This window comes from Equus przewalskii, chromosome 23 (assembly GCF_037783145.1).
Source record: "Equus przewalskii isolate Varuska chromosome 23, EquPr2, whole genome shotgun sequence".
Taxonomy (NCBI): Eukaryota; Metazoa; Chordata; class Mammalia; order Perissodactyla; family Equidae; genus Equus; species Equus przewalskii.
The window spans coordinates 9,890,665-9,912,103 of record NC_091853.1 but is presented as its reverse complement, the minus strand read 5'-3'; the positions used below and the strand labels follow the sequence as shown (position 1 = coordinate 9,912,103).

At 45.4% G+C, this 21,439-nt stretch overlaps 1 protein-coding gene across 5 annotated transcripts in view; it reads left to right on the top strand.

Annotated features, from left to right (window-relative positions):
* TNR (tenascin R) overlaps positions 1–21,439 on the top strand; it is a 405,138-nt gene that overhangs the window by 207,775 nt on the left and 175,924 nt on the right. For 3 of the 5 annotated variants that reach the window (XM_070590958.1, XM_070590959.1, XM_070590956.1), the window contains exon 2: positions 2,346–2,446. The exons of the other annotated variants lie outside the window; for them this stretch is intronic. The gene's annotated coding sequence lies outside the window, so the exon portion shown is untranslated. The remainder of the gene's footprint in view (positions 1–2,345; positions 2,447–21,439) is intronic. 5 annotated transcript variants of the gene reach the window in all.

Genomic DNA, 21,439 nt, shown 5'->3' with positions numbered 1-21,439 from the left:
GAAAATATAATGCACATTTTCTGGGCATTTTTCAAGGAAAACTTGATTTGTTCAAAGATGAACAAATTATATTATTATATAATTATAAGTTGGTCCCATAAAATAGCTATGAAAGACATATTGAGCACTAAACAGGGAAGTGCAGGTAGATGAGCGGGTTGAGACAATGGATGGAAAGAGTGCATCAGTTTGCTGAAGATGCTGGGGAGCCAGGTGGCCATGCTCCTTAGTCTTGTCTATGTCTCTTACGGTTCCGCCTCTCTCTCCCTCTGTTCCCGCAGAAATGTGTAGGCTAAAAGGGTTTGGGGACGTGAGTCCTGCACTTGATGTTCATCTCTGCTAACGGTTTTGCCTCTGGACCGTGTTATCACAGGCATACTGCCCACATTGTGACACGCCAGCATCAATTTCTGATATAATCATCCCTTGCCTTGTCTTATGGATATCTACTCCAGCATAAGGCCTCTATGTGATCTCTACAGGGCTGTATGGCTTGATAATCAAATTAAATGGATCTATGAGTGAGGAAATGCATATTTCATCACAAGGCCTCATACATTAGGTTCATTACGAGCTTCATTCTAACAGAGCAAGTGTGGTCATGACTTCAAGAAGATCAGCACACTCTTGCTCAATTTCGATGTGGCCGTTGCTCAGCCCACAGTTTGAAACCAGTTAAAAAAAAAACAAATAACAAGACACATTAGTTAAATGGAAAAGAGCTCAGGACTAGAACATAGGGGCCCCCACATTCTAGTTCAAATTCTTTAAATAACTGTGTGTTTGGTGCACGCTTCCGTAAGTGAACTTCCCCCCTGTTACAACTGCCAGGCATGTGTGTGTCTTCCTCATGGGCGGGAGCTCCCTGAAAGCAGAGGCTGTGTACCTTCTTGAACCTTCAGTGCCTGGGCAGGACCTGGGCACTCAGCAGGCTCTTAATAAATGGTTGCTGCCAGTGATTGAAACATCAAATCAGTGCATCTATCCTTAGTCACATATGCATATGTAGGGGAGCAAGAAATTTTCTTCTACCCTTCTAGATTCTTCTAGCTGGTCTAAGAATTAAGTTGACATAAGACAGAATAACAGGGAAAAGTCAATCAAAGTTTAATAACATATATACCAGGGAATAACCCAGGAAAACTGAGTAACTCACCAAAATGGCCGAAGCCACCACCTTAAATGCCATCTTCAGCTAAAGACAAAAGAGCATATTAAGGGTAGTGGTTTGGGACTTCAAAAGGGAGGAAGGCAATTCACATGGAGATGGAAAAGCAAATGTTTAGTAAGCAAATGTTTGCCATGCCTTGCAGAGACAATGGGACATGGGAAGGACTTTGATCAAATGGGCCTTGCTAGGCTCTGCCCTGTCTACCACACCTAGTGCATATCATACTATGGCTATCTATGGTGACAGATCCTTCAGGAACAGGACTTCTACCTTAAATTCTTTTAGGTAGTTAGGGGGAGGGTCATAGTTTCTTCCTGAGTTTTTTGTCCTTAAAAATAATCGAGCCAAGGAGACACATTTTGTTGTGGCAAATTTTGCTCCCCTACATGTATATGTGGATATATGAGCAGGAGGGAAAGTATGAAAGTCTACATTCCATGCTGTCAATGTGGGGGTTGAGGGAAATATGGATGGTGCAGGAAGGAGAAAGGATGGAGAGAGGCAAGCAATAGAGAAAAAAAGAGACTGCATTAAAAAAGCCTAGATGTATAATATGATCTTTTCGTAAAAGTGTGTGTATACATGCATAAATAAATTAGGGGAAAAATATTGATGTTCATATGTCAAGTCAAAACAAGTTGCAGTGTTTCAGCTAAAAACTAGCACCAAAAACACCCCATGTATCTCTACATATATGCATAATTTGGTTTAAATGAGCGCGAGTGAGAGTGTATATTGTGGGTGCTCTGAGGCACCACGAAACTGAGACACTCAAGCTTCAGCTACTGGGAGTGCTGGCTGCGACGTCTCGTAGCTCCTTCCTCTCCAGGAGTTTCAGGAGACTAGCGTGTCTTCTTCCACACTGTCAGAATAGATTTGCTACATAAAACACATCTCCGGATTTATAACCATCCTCTAGAATTTTTACCTTCAATATTTACTACTTTATTGCAAAGCTATGGGAATGAATGAAAGAAAATTAAGGAAACAAATAGAACTCTCTGGAGAGGAAAAAATAACCATAAATAACAGTTTTCTTTGCTTTATGAAAACCACATGGTCTATCTCCAAGTTTATCAAAAAGGAGATGTGGCAGTTGGGATGGAAAGGGAAACTGAGGCTCCTCACTTTAAAACCATAAATGTATTTCTTCCCTCCTTTACTGCTCCTTCAGGTGGTCATATCACCGTAACTGGACAGAGGCCAGGTCCATTTTGGTGGCAGGATTAAAGAACGTGCAGGAAAGAGAAAACATCAAAGACACCATCACTAAAGGTACCGTTTCCTGTGAATCTTTCACCATCTGTCATTGCAATGGCTTCCACTAGTGACTGTGTATTCCCAGGGATTTGAGACTTACTGTCACTGTGACCACAGCCCGAGGGACAGTCTCCTTGAAATGAGGTGGTGAAGAGCATCAGCTCCCCCCGGCTTCACGCCGTCTTGGAAAAAGCTGGAGAAACTGGGCACCACGGTGTTGTCTTCTCATAAAATATTTCTGAAACACATTTCATGATGCGGTTGGTAATAAAACTGTTACTGCTCTTGGTTCCTCCAAAAGGCCAGACTTGGTTCCCAGCCTAACACGCCTGTTCTGGGCCTGCAGGAATCGGTGCTGAATTATTCACCAGCCTGACTCTAAAATTTCTCGAGTTCCAAAACCTCTAATAAAGTATTATGAAAAAATATCCATCTCTTTATCTCTATCCATAACTATTTATATGGCTGGAGGAAAAATCTGTCGTTTTATTTCTTTTAATTTAAAAGCTTTCCTAATTCCTTTTTCATACCGCATATATATGTCTAAAGAATTTTCAGGTTGAAATAATAACCTCTAAAAAATGGTCCACAGGCAAAGGCTCTCCGGATTCACAGAGTTGACAGGCACGGTGAACAGTTTCCTCCCTTAATAACTTTCCCTAGCTCTCAAACTTGATATGCCGGATCGAGAACTTTTCAAACAGATGTGGCCCTTTTTTTATTGTACAAAACAATGATAATATACCCCCTTGGCCTTCTCTCTATATTTGTTTATATGCTGTCTAAGGTTGTTCAGGAAAAACTCCTTTCCTTCCCCAGACTCATCACGCACTTGTTCTCTGTTGTGGCATACTACAGCGACAGGACAAGTCTTTGATGAAGCCCCATATTTGAATTAACAGAGAATGCCCTCAGTGACACCCTACCTCACTCGGGGACACTTGATTACAAAGTACCTGAGGCTGTTTAAAACACCTTTGAACATACAGACTCACAAGAGACATCATTGCATTAAGCTGACTATCAGTTATTCACACTTAAGAGCAAACTGCTTAATTTGGTGCTTCTAGTCTAACACTTGGTTGAGATGGAGTTCTCCACAACCAAGCAGAGCCGGAACAGGGTGGACCATCTATCTGGGCAGCAGCTAGGGGGCGCTGTCACAAAAGCATCACCAGAAAAGTATTAAGATGGAGACATTTTTACTTACCAGCACTCCGCTCAGAGAAAGTCTGTGTAGCCAAAAGAATACTTGATAAAACACTGCACTGAAAGATTAAGCTCCCTCCAACCCCTTCCCCCGCCCCCCACAAAGAAACTTGCTCAAGTGAAAATAGTTGGTCTCTAAACTGACTTCTGAATAAGGCGAGTTGAACAGGGGTGTGATACCTGGGGTGCTGTCATCCTCCTCTGAATCGATGTTCAATTAACATTGAGAGAATGTTGGTTTAAACGTGAGCTAAATCACTAGCTTGACAAGAACGCTCACATATTTTCATCCAGCCCTGATATCTGAGGCTTTTGGTGGACGTGTTGGAAGGATGAAAGAGGGAGCCCAGGACCCCACCAGCCTGCATGAGACCCCGTGGGGATCTGAGAAGCCCATGTGCAGAGACAGGCAGTGGGAGAGGGGTGACTATCGAGGACAAACATCCCATCCTATCTGGTGCTTGCCTTACTCCAGGAATGAGGACCCTGCCCCGGTCCTACCTGTGGAGTCCATCTGCAGGCTGATCAGAGAATGCTCGTGAAAAGCAAGGATGAGCCTGATGTTTAAAGCAGGGCTTGGGGATGGGGCCTGTGATATTATGATTTATAATAAGAAATGTATATTTAGTTTTCCTCCCGTTTCTGGCACAGAGCTCCTAAAACCCTTGGAATTTCCTGAGTGATAAGAGCCAAAAAGGTGTCTTGATTTTCATAACAAACCCCTTTCAACCACACCTGAGTTTATGTTAGTGAGGTAACTTTTGGAAAGCACCTAAGGATGAGGGCTTGTTGCTAGGGGAACCAACCAGGTGATCAGAGGGATGGAACTTTCAGTCCCACCCCTGACCTCTGACCTCCAGGGAGGGGAGAGGGGTTGGAGAATGAGTTCAGTCACCAAGGACCAATGATTTAATCAATGGTGCTTATGTAATGAAGCCTCCATAAAAACCCCAAAGGACGGGATTCGGAGAGCCTCTGGGTTGGTGAGCCAGAATGCCTCCACACACCACCAAGCTAGGCCTCAAACTCCACAGGGACAGAGGCTCCTTTGTTCGAGACCCTGCTCTATGTATCTCTTCATCTGGTTGTTGATTCCTACCCTTTAATATCTTTGATAATAAATCGGTGATCTAGTGAGGAAACTGATTTCCTGAGTCCTGTGAGCTGCTCTAGCAAATTAGCTGAACCCAGTGTGGGAGTTGTGGGAACCTCAAATTTGTAGCTGTTCGGTCAGAAGCACAGATGACAACCTGGACTTGCAATTGACATCTGAAGTGGACGGCGGTCTTGTAAGGCGGAGCCCTCAAAATGTGGACTCTGATGCTATCTCCTTTAGATAGTGTCAGAACTGAGTTGAATTGTAAGACACCCAGCTAGTGTCAGAGAACTGCTTGGTGTGGGGGAAAAACTCGCACATCGAAATTGGTGTCAGAATCAGAATTGCAATCCCAAACCACATCAGAGCCAAAAACACCAGAGTTAAGCTTCATTTCAGTCTAGAGCTGACAGAAGTTCTTGGGCCCGGGGAAAGTCAAACCAAAGCTGGATGGGAGGAGTTTACCTTGTAGCCCATAACAGCTGTCAGTGGGTCCAGACAGGGGTGGTGGATCCTGCTGGCCCTCCTGAGGGCGGAACTTCTCAGAAGACTACAGGATGCAGTATTCAGAGGCAGTTCCTAGAAGCACCAGCTGCTCTGTTGATTAAATCTCAAAGCCACCACCTGGCACAGAGGCCAGTTCATCTTTCTCTGCCAAGCCTTGTCAGATGTGTACGATTGACCTCACGGGAGAGCATGGATTGTCCAGACCAGCCCCCTCCCCCATGTACTCGCAGATAGCTGTTCACCAGCGTGATTTGATGCTAGAATTGCAAAAGTTACCATACAGGAAGACCTGTAGGTCGCCTCCTGGCTCTTGGGCAATTCAAAGTGAGGAGCATTCACCAGGCAGGTCTGAACTGCCTTCTCAGCCCGCTGCTTCCCTACCTTCATTCCCCACTCATTTGAAAGCAGCTTATTTTAAAAGCTGATTAGATGAGCCCTTAATAACATTAGAACTTAAATGGCCCCAGATAGGCTTTCAGCTTCTTGCCAAATTGAGATAAATGTGATATTTGGGGAGCTGAGCTCCCAGCTTCCTGGCTGCTCTGGACTGCAGACAGGTTTTGAAGCATTATCTTCTCCCAGGCTTTTCTGCAGCCTGAAACTAGGTTTGTGTGCATCTGTCAGGTCCCTTTCATCTCTAAAGGTCTAGGATTCATAGACATGCCTTCATGATCATGCATTTTCAAGGAAAGGTAAGTTGGGGACAAGAGGCAAAGGACAGAGTTATAATTTACATGTGATCATCTGTGGGAAAACTTTTCCCCGTGCTCTCACACTCTCTGGTAACTTTCAGTTCCAGGCAACAAAGCTTTATGGAGCAACTACTATTTAGTCATTTAATTCAGTATTAGTGTTGTTAATAGTGGCTTTTGCTGAGAACAATATAAGGTGGTCAGAAGGATGGCTGTTGCATCTTGGTTGACACGTTCAGCTCCCTCTGTAACTCTCGCAGGCGGGCTCAGTGCTGGGAAGGGGAAACACACAGCAAGCCATTGGGTATGACTGCCTTCCGACTTAATGCTCTTCTGTACGTTTTGGGAAAAGTTAAAAACAGAATGGGAGGGGGTGGAGTGGCAAAGCCACCAATGGCAAACATAATCAGACGGTTCAGTGCTGAGGTAGACGTATTCTCACAAACCAGTAAACAAAACTGGAGTTGTCTTCTCTTCCTCATCTTTCCTCAACCAAACTAGACACCTGGCTGTCCGTGGAATTAAATCTTGAGACTCTTAGAAACATGGCTTGCCCTTTCATTGGAGATGGCCATTAAAGAAGTGCCCCTGAATTTAAGCCTTTTTTCGGTATGCTCACCAAATACAACTGCTCTTATAGCCTTTCAGAAGGAACTGAACCTTGAGCTTAAACTCTGCATTTGTGTTCCGGTGGGAAAAGACCTGCTGCCATGTTTTCCGGAAATGAAGCCAAGAATTCCAGGGAGCCAGCCCAGAGAGGAAGGGGACAGAGCTGGACAGAGCTGTGGGTTAACCCACTCCTCCTGCTCTTGCCCTAACAGTCCAAACCTCATCCAGCCTTCAGGGACCCTTAAGGGAGTTTCAGGAGGAAAATACTTATAATCCACTTAAACTGTGGCTTGAAGGGATTGAAACAGAAACTACAGTTTGAATGTGAATGGCTGCTTCGGCTGCCTCATAAAAACAGGAATGAGGAAGATCAGCAAAGTACAGCCTCTCCAGAATCACAGCATTTGTGTCTCTCCCAAACCTCCAATCGATGTCATGTGGTTCCAGTGGTGTTCCATATGGTGGGGAAGAAGGAGTGTCAGAGGGCTCTCCCCAGAGCCTTCCTGCTCAGCTCTGCTCCTTAGCAAATGAAGCAGCCCATTCAATTGTATAAATTTGTATAAAGAGCATAATATCTAAGAGACCATTGCTCATTAAAGTACTTTTGGAATATTCGTGCTTTCTCTCAACGTCTTGCGTTGACATGGGAAACATGTATGGAGTTGGGTGTGTCAACTGGCAGTTTACACACAAGCTCACCTCCCCCTGTGCTCACCCTGGGGCCGTATAGAAAGGGCTTTACTTAGTTTTCCTCCCCTCCTTCTCCCAATGCCTCTGCACCATCATCTTTCCTGATTTGCTTTGTCATGTCTCTGGAGAGATGGTGTCTCTGCTCCTTGTAAGGCTTACTCTTCTGCTGAGTTCTCAGTTCCTCCCCTCCCACCTCCTCTAGAGCCTTCATCCAGCCGTTGGATTCCTCACTCATGTTTCCTCTCACTTTCTATAAATTCTTCCCCTTCTGCTTATAAACAAGACTTGGTCTTCATTAAAACAACCAACCAATCAATCAAGCAAACAAACACAGCTTTCCCATGATTTTGTGACTCTCTATTTCCTTCTTTTATCCCAAACTCTGTGAAAGAATATTCTACATTCACTTCCCACCAAATATTCATTCCTTAATCTCTTGGAAAATGGTGCCTCCAACCCACCTACGCAACAGATCCAGCTTAATTTGGCAAACGTGCATGGAGCACATGTAGTGTGCCCTGCTTGGCCTGGATTCTGACCACAAGAGGACACACTCTTATAAGGCAGACAAGCATGCTTACTCCCTCCCCAAAATGCAAAGTACTGGATAAGGGGGAGGATGGAGCTGCGTACCACAGAGGCAGGGTGGGAATCATCACCCTGATCTTGGTTGTAGGAGGGGGCAAGGAAAGCACCATAGGAGCTCTCCAGACAAATGAGGAACCCGGGAAAGGAGAGGAAAAAAGGAGATAGGGGTGGGCAGTCCCGGCAGAAGGAGCAGTGTGGGCAAGGCCATTGGTGCCACTGAGGCAGCACAACGTGTTAGAGGGCACTCTGTACAGGGAAGCAAAATCAAGGCTTCTGTGGCTACAGAGGATGAGAGACATTTTATCTTCAAGTGTGAGACCCTGAGAAACTTTAACTTTCTTCCAGACAATGGGAACAATGGAGAATTCAAAGCTGAGCAGTGACATAATCAGATTGTCTTTTTAAAAGATTGCTCTGAAGCAGCAAGGAGAGCAGATAAAAGCTGCTCTAATGGTCCAGATAAGAGGGATAGGGGCCTGAACCAAAATAGTGGCTCTGGGGACGCAGAAGAGGGGCTGCTGGCACCACCTGATCTTCCCGCCACGAGTCCTGCCTTGGATTCCCCCAAACAGATGCTCCTTCTTCCTGCTCTAAACGCTTAGAGCATCTATTATGCTTTTCTTGTACTTACTCAACTTGTATCACAGTTATTTGAGTCTCTCTCTGATTTTCCTTATAAAATTGTGTCTTTGTCTCTCTTTCCTCAAATTACAGTACCTTGCTCATAATAAGAGCTAAAGAAAAGGTGATTTAGTTGAATTGAATTTTCAAGACCTTTAAACCATGAATAATTGAGGAATCAGTCATGTTTAAGTGCTTATTGTTTTCATAATTTTAGAAACAAGCTGATGAAAATTTTTAATTTTTTTCCCATTGTTTTTGTTATCCCAGAATGCCCTGCTGTCTTCTTAGTTCTCTAGATTTTAGGGAAATAGTAAACAGGTATTCTTTAACACATACAGGTGGCAGAGGTACTGCTTGGCTCTCACCTCCCCAGGCAAAGCAAGTTCTTGAAGGGAGGGAACAGATGATTGCATCAATTGAATATGAAAGCCATGTACAAATATCGAGAAATATGCTGTCTGAAGAGACAGAGAATTGTGGAGCACACCGCATGGTAGGACCTGCACGCAGAGCCCCGACGGTCAATGTGCAGATACAAATTGATTACACTGAGTACTTACTGACATTGCTTTCCAACATACTGATGAGAATTGATCATAAGCAGGACCCATATTTATAGTGAAAATACCTATGTAAAGTTACCCTTCAGTATATCATCAAAGCAAATTTAAATTGTTCAGATTTTTCCCCGGGTGAAAGTATCTACAGTATAGTTAACAAATATGTTGTCAGGAGTTAGCCAGCACTTAGAGTTTTGTGATTGATTTTCTCTGTGTGTGGACCTGATTGGCCCCATTACAGCTTTTGTTATGGCATCTTTTTATAACCCTAAGATTAGCTCCTCTCTCTCCCTCTCTCATGCCAAACCAAAGGATTCTGATTGGCCATAAGTCAGTCCTATCCATTGTGGTACCCAAGTTGTCACACTTAAATATAATCCCTGGTTCCTAGGAAACCAGGAGTCAGAAATCTCTTAATCCTGGACCGCATCCAACATGCTGAAGCAATGGTATGAGTGCCACCTGCCTGAGGCACTCAGGCAGCAGGGGAAAAAAGTGGAATGGGGTGAATAAAAGGAAAGGCAAGACAGATAAGAGAAAAATAAGAGAAAAGGGAAAGCCCAGCCAACAAGACTTTACTGAGTAATTTTTTTTTAAAGATTTTATTTTATTTCCTTTTTTCTCCCCAAAGCCCCCAATACATAGTTGTATATTCTTCGTTGTGGGTCCTTCTAGTTGTGGCATGTGGTACGCTGCCTCAGCGTGGTTTTGATGAGCAGTGCCATGTCCGCGCCCAGGATTTGAACCAATGAAACACTGGGCCGCCTGCAGCGGAGTGCGCGAACTTAACCACTCGGCCACGGGGCCAGCCCCTACTGAGTAATTTTTATGTGTCAGATACAAAAGTATGTGCCATGGGCCACACAAAAGAAGTACTTATCATGGTCCCTGCTCTCAAGGAGCTTAGGAGTTAGTCAAAAGGGCAATTCTAAACTCCGAAAAGCAGTAAAATACCAATGCCTGACAATGTAATGAAGCGCTAAATACTACACCCCCGCATTGGCCGCGTTGTGTTGCTGAGAACAAGGCAGAGCGAGTGTCCTAGGGTTCAGGGAAATGGAGATGACCAAAGAAGACCTCTTGGGAGAGGTCGTGCGTGTCAAGCTGAGCCTTGAAAGTAGAGGTGGTACAAAGCCAGGATGGCAAAATGAACATGACGCCTTGGACTATGGAAAAGTAAGACTTAGAGAAAGATAGAGAACAGGAGAAGGAGAAAGTTGCCACGACAGTGAAGGAAGAGAGGCTCCCACAGCTGCCTCACATCTCCTCGGGCACCTGTGCCAACGCTTGGATTGCCTTGGCCAAAGACCAACAATTTAGAGGCAGAAAACATTTCTGTGGTCCCAGCAGTCTCTGTGGAACTGATCTGGTGCCAGCTGGTTTTGGTTGTCTCTGTAATCACAAAGGGAAGCATCTTTTTCCTTCTGTTTGCTTGAGAGGAATGTTGTTTACACGGAAGGCCTTACGCTTCAGACTGGTCTTTCACAGCTGAATTCTCATAGTACTAGCAACTGGGTGTAAAGAACCCACAGAAACGTCACAACAGATGAGATGGCTTCATTAGCTGAAGGTTCCAGTAAGCTCTGAAAAATGGAGAGATTGGTAAATTAAGGATAATTTATTAAATGCATTTCAAGTGGGTCTTATGGAGAGAGTAGGACATTGCCCACAAAATATATTTTAAATGGCACTGTGACATCTCCCCGCCCCCAAAATTGCTCCCCTCCACCACCCTCACCCCTTCTCTAATTTTAAGAAAATAAAATTAAAAATAAAACACCTGATTCTGCCACGTTGTCTGAAATTGTATCACCTGAGATACATTCTTGTTAAGGTGTTGCCTCTCCCAGATGTCCCTTCTGAAAAGCACATGTCCCCAGAGAGATGCCTTTATCCACGCTGGAATGCTCATTATTCTATTAGATCATTTTCTGTCTAAAGCCCACTGGAGGAGGAAAATGCAGAGAAGAGGAGGAGAAAAGATGGTGGGAGAAGAGGGAAAAATAAGTTTAGAACATGGGGCTCTGCTAGGAAAGGCGGGATTGAGGAGGGTATCTGGTGCAAGGGGTGTATGGTCTGGATAGCTAATGAGCGGAAGGAGGGGTAGAAAATGGAGCCAGCAAGTGAGAGAGAAAATCATGTTGGAGTAAAGTCAGAATCAAACTTTGTCTCTTGCAGTGTGGCCTGGAGCGGCCCTGGCTGACTGGATAGCTCCCACATTGAAGCTGGGCGTATTCAGGCGCCACCTGAGAACTCTCCTCAGTGCATAAGAGAGCAAAAAGGAGGAGGACCCAGGAGGGCAAGACTAGCAAGGGAGGGTGAGGCTCCGCCAGCGGCAGGCTGAATGGATGTGTACGCAGCTAAGTCAGGTCCAGCCACAGCAAAACCACGGGGAGTCTTTCATTAGGCGCAGAAAAGAAAATGCCTAGAGATTGCCCAGAACAATTGTGGCCAGGGGCCGAGGGCGTGCCATGGTTCCCAGCTGAGTCAGCAGAGCACAGTGGAGCTGGGAAACAATTTAGGAAGCACGACCTGAATCTCTGCAAGAACTCTGATAATCTGATCCCAGCCACACAGACCCATCAAAGGTTCAGTCTAGGACTTCAGAGATTATTCTAGTTCCGCCCTCATCTTCTAGCTAGGGGAAAAGGGAGCCCTGAGAAGACAAGGTTTATTGAGTGCTTTCTTCCTGCTAAGTGCCATTTTGATTACATGTATTAACTCATTTACTCCTCCCAAGAATGAATAATAGTAGGTGTTGTTATTATCTCCATTCTACAGATAAGGAAATTGAGGGACAGGAAAGCTAAATAATTTGCCCAAGGACAAACAACTCAGGAAGTGGCAGAGTCGGGGTTTGAACCCAGGCAGGCAGTTTGAGCCCAGAGCTCCTCCACCTAAGCACAGCCCTGAAAGATGATTCTGAGATCACATAGCCAGACCCCAGGAAGGAAAAGCTGCCACCTGAGGGTTGAACCCTGGCACATTCGGGTCGGAGCATAAGTATCAGTTGTGCAATGATGAATGTCTGTTGTAGAGCGGCTACAGGTGCTGGTAATCCCTTGAGGGAGCTGTGGGCTGTCCTGAAAGGGAAGCGGGGCACCTGGCAGAGTAGGTGGAGATAGGCTGTATCTCTCCTGAAGCAAGGAGTTGTAATGCAGCCACTGCAATTGAAGCCCTGGTAATTATTGAGATAATGGCCCAGAGATGGAAGAGTAGACAGATCTCTGCTTGCAGAGGAGGAGCTTGAGATAATGAAATCGTAAAGAGTGTATTGATGAGGCTTTGACGGTGATCGATGCAGCAGCAATAGACCATCAGTGTAAAGATAAAGGAAGAGTGGTAACACATTCAGTCATTCGATCAACCCCGCTTTCTGCATGGTCACTTTGTCCAGCTGCTAAGTGCTCTGGAAAGGAAAGGAAGTCTAGTCCGCCGTGAACTACCAATCTAATGGATAAAACAGGGCAATGGTAGATAACCCGCCTCCCCCAGACACACACGCTGGATTCTCAGAAATGCAGGTATGCATCGTCAGTTACGTGAATGTGGCCTCGAACCACTTTGAAGAAGAAACTGGTAGTAAGGATTCTTGGAGTCAGAGAGACAATTGTAACACAGGGCTGTGCAGATGAGATGTGAGTGTCTTTAGGATGAGGATTATTATTGTGTGGCTGTTACAGAAAGAGAAACGAGGATGGATCAGTGAGTTGTAAATAAGAGTGACAATGGCGATAGTGAAATCGCCATGGAAAGTAGCAGATCTTTTGTGGTTAACATTATGATGGGTGTTCAGTGAAGAAAAACAAAGGGCTTCTAATGCTCACGGAGATGTTGGAGTATGTGTCTATTGTGTACTAGGGGTGCCTGTAGCTTTATCAAAGGTGGCCAGGGTCTTGCATTGTAGAGGGGTGGAGAAAGACGTTGAAGTTGTTATGGGAACAATTATGATTGTAACCGAGGTAATAATAAAGATAATGGACCTCTAATTGAAAAGCTGGTGGCTGTAAAGGAGAAGGTGAGGGCAAGTGACATGTAGAGGGGGTGAGGAGGGAGCTAATGGTGGTGACGGGGAAGGTAATGGAGTTATAATGTAGATGACGCTAAAAGGTAATGGAGTTATAATGAGGTGATGACTACAGAGTGGGGGAAAAAAGATGATCATCTTAATGGAAGCAAGAGGGACTGTGTGATACAGGTAAGAATTGTATGCAGAGCATTTATCACGACAGCTGGGGCTGTGGGTGACCAGGAAAGTAATGAACAGCTATGCCCCAAGTTCTCATTACAGCAGGAGTTCTAATGGAGCCTGGAATAAGGTAATGATGTTAATGGAAAAGATGATGACCGCCATGAAAGTTAGGAGCCTTGTGATGGTATTTAGAATTATCTATTTAGTGGGAGAGACAAGAGGAGGAATGGGGGTGCGATTGGACTGTCATGGATGTATTTGTATGTCCCAGGACTGAGGTTCCTGAGAGCTGTCCCCTAGACACGTCCCTGTGGGTTGTTTGGCTTAGCGCAGCTGAGGCTGCTTATACAGACATTTGACATGCATGAAGCAAGTCCAGGATGAACAGACATGGCTGCAGCAAGAATTTGAGCTTACACTTTAAATTTGCTTCTTAAATTAGGCATGACAACATAGTAGCTCAGATATAGGACTTCTTTGAGCAGACGTGTAAACAAAATGTCTGGGAAATGCATGAGTTTGCAGCACAACTGAATGTATACAGAGGTCTTTTAAAAAATATTTTTTAACCATTCATGCTCTTTCCAAGTGGAGAAGTGGGAACTTAATCCTCCGGGGCTCACTCTTTAACTTTTGCCACCTAAGCTGGGAGGAGAGCCCGTGGCAGCTTGTGTTGGTGGTCTGGCCACGGAGGCTCTGATGTGGGCTCCACAAAGGAACCTGAGGATCCATCGTTCACAAGGGTCCCCAAAGCTGCTGGTATTTCTGCACTGAGTAGCCTAGAGATGTACACGCAGGGTAGATTATAGCTACAAACAGGGACCTACAAACAGATGATCTCCGACCCACATCCAGGGGATATGGGCAAGAAGAGCCCATGACAGGAGCAGAGACAGCCCAAAAGACTCGTTGTCTGTACAAGGAGGCTTGTGTGAAACTCAGGTGTTCTCTGCCTCTAGTACCTAAATGCCACCTCTCAGACCAACTACATCCAAGTCACTGGGAAAGCTTTCACAAAAATACAGATTCTAGCTTCCACCTCAGGAGAGTCTCATTCTGTTGATTGGGGGCAGGTCCTGTGAATCTGTATTTTAAAAACTCCCCCGGCAATTCTCCAGTGTAGTCTAGTGTGGGAACCACTGTCTAAGTGTCAACTGTGGCCTTTATAAGGAGAAGTTTAGGCAAGAGGTGGGGAAAGATTATCTCCTGGGTGTAAGCTGAGCCAACCTTGTGAGAGCATTTGTGCTAACAGTGGGATTTGAGCAGCCCTCAGAAGCCTCTCCTCAGTAGGAAGACATCCTCCACCTGTCTGCCCCTCCACCTGCGCCTGGGGAGTACTTCCCCTCAACGAAGAACCACGCAATTGACTTCAGCAGTCTGCCTGCTCGGGACTCCTAGAAAGCCACCATGGCAACAAGCAGCACTGGGCCCCCGGACCCTCTTCCTTCTAGAATAGAAGGAATGAAGCAGTGCAGGAACTGGAGTCTATGTAAGGGGAGACGAGGAGGAAACGGAGTGGGGAGGAGGAAGGAAAATGTCCAGAAAAGATGTTTCAGGCACTTCTAGCTGTGGGCATGGATGTGGGTATAGAAATGAGGGTTGGTGCCAGTGTGCTGTCTTTCGAAGGTCTCTTCTGTCCACCCCTCAGATGTACCATTTTATTCTTCAGTATTCTCAGGGATTAAAAAGTGTAAGTATCATAGAACTATTCAATTTATGTTTTGGGAAGTACAAATTATTTCTGTCCTTAAATGGCATATAAGCTGTGTGTGTGTATATATGTCTACACCTAAATCAACAAAATTAGAAAATGGGTATAATTCCTAAGCAATGGGTTACAAGGAAAATGTATTTTTTCAATTGCTGAACAAAATGATAGAAGATTTCTCAGTAGCCTGTGTCCTAATTCTTCCTGTTCCCTTCAACTTGAACTTACAAAGAGATGAGCGACTTACCGAAAGATTCTAGCACAAAGCCAGTCATCTCAAAAAGAAAAACTCAGGTCCTATTAGCATCGGTTCATCTGGATCTGCCTCAGAGAGACAGAAGCCCAGAGCATTATCCCAGGTTCCCCTAGCAGAGACAGTAGCGAAGTTCAACCCCTACTTGATTCACTTGGGAAGGACTGAAGCGATCAGCTGAGGCTGTGTTGGAGAGTGAGTTCACGAGCACAGTGTGGGCCCTGTCCTCAGTTGGTCACCTCTCCCTCTCTCCCTGGTCACCACCCTTATCAGAAAGTGGACCACACAGCCCTTTCCAAACTATGCCTCACTTTTCCAGGGAACCACTTGAGAAATCCCACCTTCCTCCGGAGTCGTGTTGTCATCTGTTAGCTGCTAATCATTCATTAACCTTCCAGGTACCTCCCAGAAGCCAGGACCTCGCCTTCACTTGCAGAGGTGGTTCACTGGGTCTCCCTTTAATAAAATTACACCTTCGGGAAACAAATCATTTATATCAAATACAACCCCATGGCTTCCTCTTCTGTTAATCATTTCAGGCAGGTGCTATTAGGTAATTCAATCACTGGGCTCCAGAAAGCAGCCCCTGAATTAATGAGGAATGAACTCAAATTCTGAATAAGAGATTTTCTGAATAAATGGCTCTGAATGAAAAACCAGGAGCCAAGCCTATAATCACAGCAGATGATAACAGTACAAAATTGCATATTAACCACAGTCCTAGCTTCCATGTATTCTCAGTCCACAAGCTCTTTTGGAGCCAAAAGAACATATTGCCACCGCCAACAGCCTTCCACATTTACAACTTTTCTAATATTTCCTTAATGCTTTCTCAGGTGAACTGAATAACTTCTGAAGCTCTCGTCTCAATTTAGAAGAAGCCTTAGTTTATCCCCAAGTCTTTCCTTAAAAAGAGCATCTTTGTCCATAGCCCCATTCAGACTCTAAACTTCTCCTGCCTTCCACCAGGTCCATCTGCATCTGGCCTCCCTCCCCTGCAGGACACTTTCCTCGTGGCCACCAGGGTGATCTTTCCAAAACTCAGATCTGATCCCACCATATTCCTGCTTTCTCCCCTCCACTCATCTTCACCCTCCTCATCTTCTTAGCATGTCTCCTTATCTTTCCAGTCTCATCCCTTATTGTTCCCCTTTAGGAACACATCCTGAATTCCAGCCACACCCAAGTTCACATCACTTCTGAATGTTCTATGATCTTTCACAGCGCCATGCTATTTCTCCCACTGAGTGCCTACTCCAACCTACTTCTCATCTTTTAAAATTCACCTTGAGGGGCTAGCCCCGTGGCCTAGTGGTTTAGTTCAGTGCATTCTGCTTCAGCAGCCTGGGTTCAGTTCCTGGGCATGGACCTATACCTTGTCAGTGGCCATGTTGTGGTGGTGACCCCCACACAAAATAGGGGAAGATTGGCACAGATGTTAACTCAGGGTGAATCTTCCTCAGCAAAAAAAAAAAAAAAAAAAAAAAAATTCACCTTGAACTGTGCCTCTTCCTCAAACCCTCTGTGACCTCTCCTTACTGCCATTCCTAGGCTGAGTTAGGTGCTCTTCCCCCATGCTCCCTTAGCACCGGGGGCAGAGCTCAATTACTGAACACAGCACTCACTATGATGGTTGGAACACAAATCTCTCTCTCTAACTAGATTGACGTCTACTTGAGAGTAAGGCTATGCAGCGTCTAACCTTGTATTTTCAAAGCTGGGCGTGTGGTAGATACATAATAAATATTTGACGAACGAATGAACTGGTGATCGAATAAATGAAACCATGGTTAAATAGATGAATGAACCCAATGACACGATTGATGCTAATTCTAGCAGCCACACTCCCACTCCCCAATTCTGGGCAGAAACATTTGAAAGGTTTATTTTCATAATCTGGAACTCAGTCAGTGAAGACTTGGCCCTGAGTGAGTGAATCTCCTACAGCTAGTGATAATCACAGCTTCTCCATCCTCCCACTCCTTCGTCCATGTCTGAAAGAACAGGATCTGCAGTGTGGGTAGGATGCTTCTCTGTGGCAGGAGACCACTGTTAGGACAAACCGCGTGCTGACCCACGTCGCCTTCCCAGGCCCGGGCTTCCAGCTCCACGGGCAGTCTCCCGGCTCTGCACACTGCATTTGGTTTTCACAGAGCCGTGCTCGCCTGGCATTCATCATGCTGTGCCTCATCAGAGATTTAATCAGGTTTGCATTTTTACAATGTGCTCGTCATGCTCACTTAACTCAAAATCAAGCCTGTTCGGGCATTAGTCGGTCCTATTCATTCAGTCTGGTAATTTTGGCATTTAAAACTTTAGAATTTTTCGTCACAGAACACTGTACATTTTTACCAAGCATCCTTTATATATACCTCTCAGGCTGACACCTGGTTGATTTACTCCAGCCTTAGGGATCACGCTTCTGTGAAGGAAATACCTGCCTATTCATTTGCTATTGATGCTGTAACAAATGACCACAAACTTTGTGACCTAAAACAACACAAATTTAGGGGCTGGCCCAGTGGCGTAGTGGTTAAGTTCACATGCTCCACTTTGGCGGCCTGGGGTTTGAGGGTTCTGATCCTGGACATGGGACAGCATCCCACACACAAAAATAGAGGAAGATTGGCACAGATGTGAGTTCAGGGACAATCTTCCTCACCAAAAAAAAAAAAAAAGAAAGAAAGAAAGGAAGAAAGAAAGAAAGGAAAACCACAAATTTACGATCTTACAGTTCTGTAGGTCAGAAGTCTGGTATGGGTTTCCCTGAGCTGAAATCAAGGAGCTGGTACAGCTGCATTCCTTCCGGAGCTTCGAGGGGAGAATCCATTTCCTTACCTTTCCAGCTTCTAGAGACTGATCACATTGCTTGGCTCCTGTCGCCTTCTTCCATCTTCAAAGCCAGCAATGGCTGGTGGAGTCCTTGTCACATCGTATCATCCTGACCTTCTCCTTTGCCTCCTTCTTCCACTTTTAAGGATCTTCATGATAACATTGGGCCCCTCTGGATAATCAGGGTAATCTCCCTATTTTAAGGTCTGCTGATTAGCAACCTTCACTCCATCTGCAACCGTAATTTCTCTTTGCCATATAAGGTAATATATTCAGGTTCCAGGGAGTAAGACACGGACATCCTTGGGGGGGCCATTATACTGCCCATCACACTTGTATGGCTCTGGACCTCTGGAACACATCCTTTGTACCACTTCGCGGGTCTAGTGTGAACGTCCCACCAATGGCATCATTGTCGCCTGAAAGCTTGTTAGAAACGCAGACTCGTAGGCCCCACCCCAGACCTTCGGAATCAAAACCTACATTTTCCCCAACTCCCCAGGGATTGGGTTTGAGAAGCGCCACTCAGAGGTTCCCTAGGGACAGAGGAAAGAGCTTGGACTTGGTGTTGGACAGACAGTGGTCTCATCCGGGAACATGCACATAATAATGGAGGGGTCTTGAGGAGCCCCGTCAATAGCCTCCTGTCCCTGTCAGATCTTTGAACAAACAGAGGCATAAGATAAAGAAGTGGGCCAGGTGGGGACCAGGATGTCACCTTGGTAAGCTGATACCCAGTCATGTAGCTTTACCTGCAGATCTAACATTGAACCTCACAATGAGGAGAATTTCTCACTCCATCATGGCTGCCCTAAACAGGGGAGGGTCTCTCCCACTACAGCCCCTGCACACAGGGCAGAGCCTGTAGTAGGAGGATTTCTAGCAAGGAGTAGTGCCTCTGAGAGCACATGCTCCCTGCAGGCAGGTCAGCTTCCAAGAGGAAGGAAGAGGGAGAGGCGGGGCCACACATGCTTGGTTTTTCCTTACAAGCTTAGCAACCAGATAGGTCACTGGTGAGTAAGGGGATGGAGATGAAGCAGAAGTGTGACAGCTGGTAGAGTTGCCTCCATGTGTAAGGAAACATCAGGAGAGGGAATCAGCATTTCACCTAATAAATAAGGTCAATGTCACAGGCGCATTGTGAGGTAGCACTTGGTACATTGTAGTTCAGTTACAAGGATTATCGTATTTCCAGCAGTTCTAAAACCTAGCAACCCATCAGAACATCCTAATGACTTGTTACAAAATGTGGATTCCTGGACTCCCACCCTAGGGATTTGGATGCAGCAGGTCTGAGGTGGGGCTTGGGAATCGAGGAGACCTGAAATCCTGATGGCACGCAAGTGCGAAGACAGCTGATGCTGTGGGCCCTTCAGTCACTTGGGCAGGACCTGACCTAAATCAGAGAGAATAAGTGTTAGATCAGACTCTTTTGATTGCAAGGTACAGAAATCAACTTGAGCTGGCTTACTCAAAAGAGGGAATGTGTTGCAGGACCCATGGGTGTCTTACAGAACACAAGGGTGAAGGGCGCAAGTTCAGAAGGAACTGGGCCCACGAACTAGACGCTTTCAGGAACCCAGCAGTGCTGTCTCTCCAGCTATCCAGGACCAAAGCCATTTTCTCTCTGTGTTTTCATGTATGCGGTGAGCAGAAGATGGACCCTACACGACTCCCAAAGGTGCTTTGTCCTTGGACACTGCAGACAGATTAGCTCTCTTTTAGTCCCAATTCTAAAACCCAGGACAGAGAATCTGGTTGACCCGTTGTCAGGTCAGCCGTGCCCCCCAGGTTCAGGGACAGGTGCACCAGTCCCTCCATCTTTGGAGAAGACATTGGAGTGAGGGCAATTCTCAGAGAAAAGAAGTTGTTGCAAGTTTGGCGGATACCCAAAAGAATCTACCAGAGGCTGCTATCTATCCCTTGTTTCTATTTTTAAAACTGCTTTCCCTCAATAACCAAAAAATGAAGGAAAACCTTGTGCCTTCGGGTGTCTGATAAAAAATTTAAAAACACTCCTAATTTATACTTCGAATCAATCTCGTTGAACCACCAGATTTAGCGAAATCCCCCAGATTGCGCCTCCCCTACTGACTGGAAATGGCCGGAGATCTTACTCCTTTGGCAAGGACGCTTCTGCAGCTCAGTCAGTCCACTTCCCCACATAATTCAGGGCCCTCCTACGTACTTTTTTCTGGTGTGAAGAGAGCTCTTTTCCAAGGAAACATTTTTCCAGGAGTGACTGCCAAATCCACTTATGTTGTAATTATTTTTTAGGAAAGTGTCCGTCTATCAAACCGCAAGTTCTTCCAGAGAAGAGATTCTGTCTGACTTGTCTGTATCAGTAGTGCCTATCGTAGTGCCCAGCCCAGAGTGGCCATTCAGCACGTGTTTATTGTCTTTAGGAATGAATGAGAGTCATTGTCCCCCAAAAAGTGATGTAATGATATCGTGCTTAGTGAGGCATCAGCATGAACCAGGAAACAATGCCAGGAGAAAGTCCCAAAACTCAGGTTTGCTGTGCCCTCCTGGGAGGAGAGTCCAGGGTCATCTCACTGGGGTCCAGGCGAAGGGAAGGGGACTCAGAGATCTGGCTGTGCGAGAAGCGGGCACAGGAGTTGGGGTTGGTGGCCCCACAACTCGCAAATTAAATCCTCCAGGCATCCCTCTTCCCCTAGGGAAAGAGACAGAGCTCCTGCTTCTCCTTCCCCCGAGGACACCACATCCCCGCATCTCGGTCGGTCTCACTCCAAGACGTGCTGGAGTCACAGGGACCAGGAGTGGTACTTCTCAGAGGTGCCAAATGGCGGCTGTCACAGGGTCATCACAGGCAGAGGGAGTGTAGAGACTCTTTATGAATCTTTATTTTAATTGCAATAAAAAAAAGAAACTTAAGACTTCACAATCCATCATTCCACTATAAAATCAATACTACAGGGCTCAAATATCTGTACCATGACAGTGTTTTATTCTAAAAATGTATTTTCCTACACGTTCTAACTTCTAAAATAAAAAACAGCTTTGGCATGACAGTCGCTTGATATAAATGAAAACACAGTTTAATGAAATGGCATTTTATGAATTTAAACTGAAGCAAATATTTGACATGCTTTATTTAAATTAATTTGCTGTGCATGCTCTGCTGTTTCGCTAGCAGCCCAGCCTTGTTGTGTTATACGTTTACTGCTCTGGGCTCTGAGACTCACTGGTCAAGAAAGAGAAGCTGAGAGATCCAGGGGACCCTATTCTGAGGGTCCCACAGGCCCTCGCTCTGGTTCCATCAGCAGTAAAAATGGCTTGATTTGGGCAGGAAGTCATTCAACAAAACGACTGCTTCTACTCTTGCGAGGCAAGAGGGAGATATTCAGCTCCATGTTGGTGGTATTTTTGCCATAGAAACATCAAGTTGCTTTTAGTAATCCTACACCAGTCCTAATGTGCATTCTAT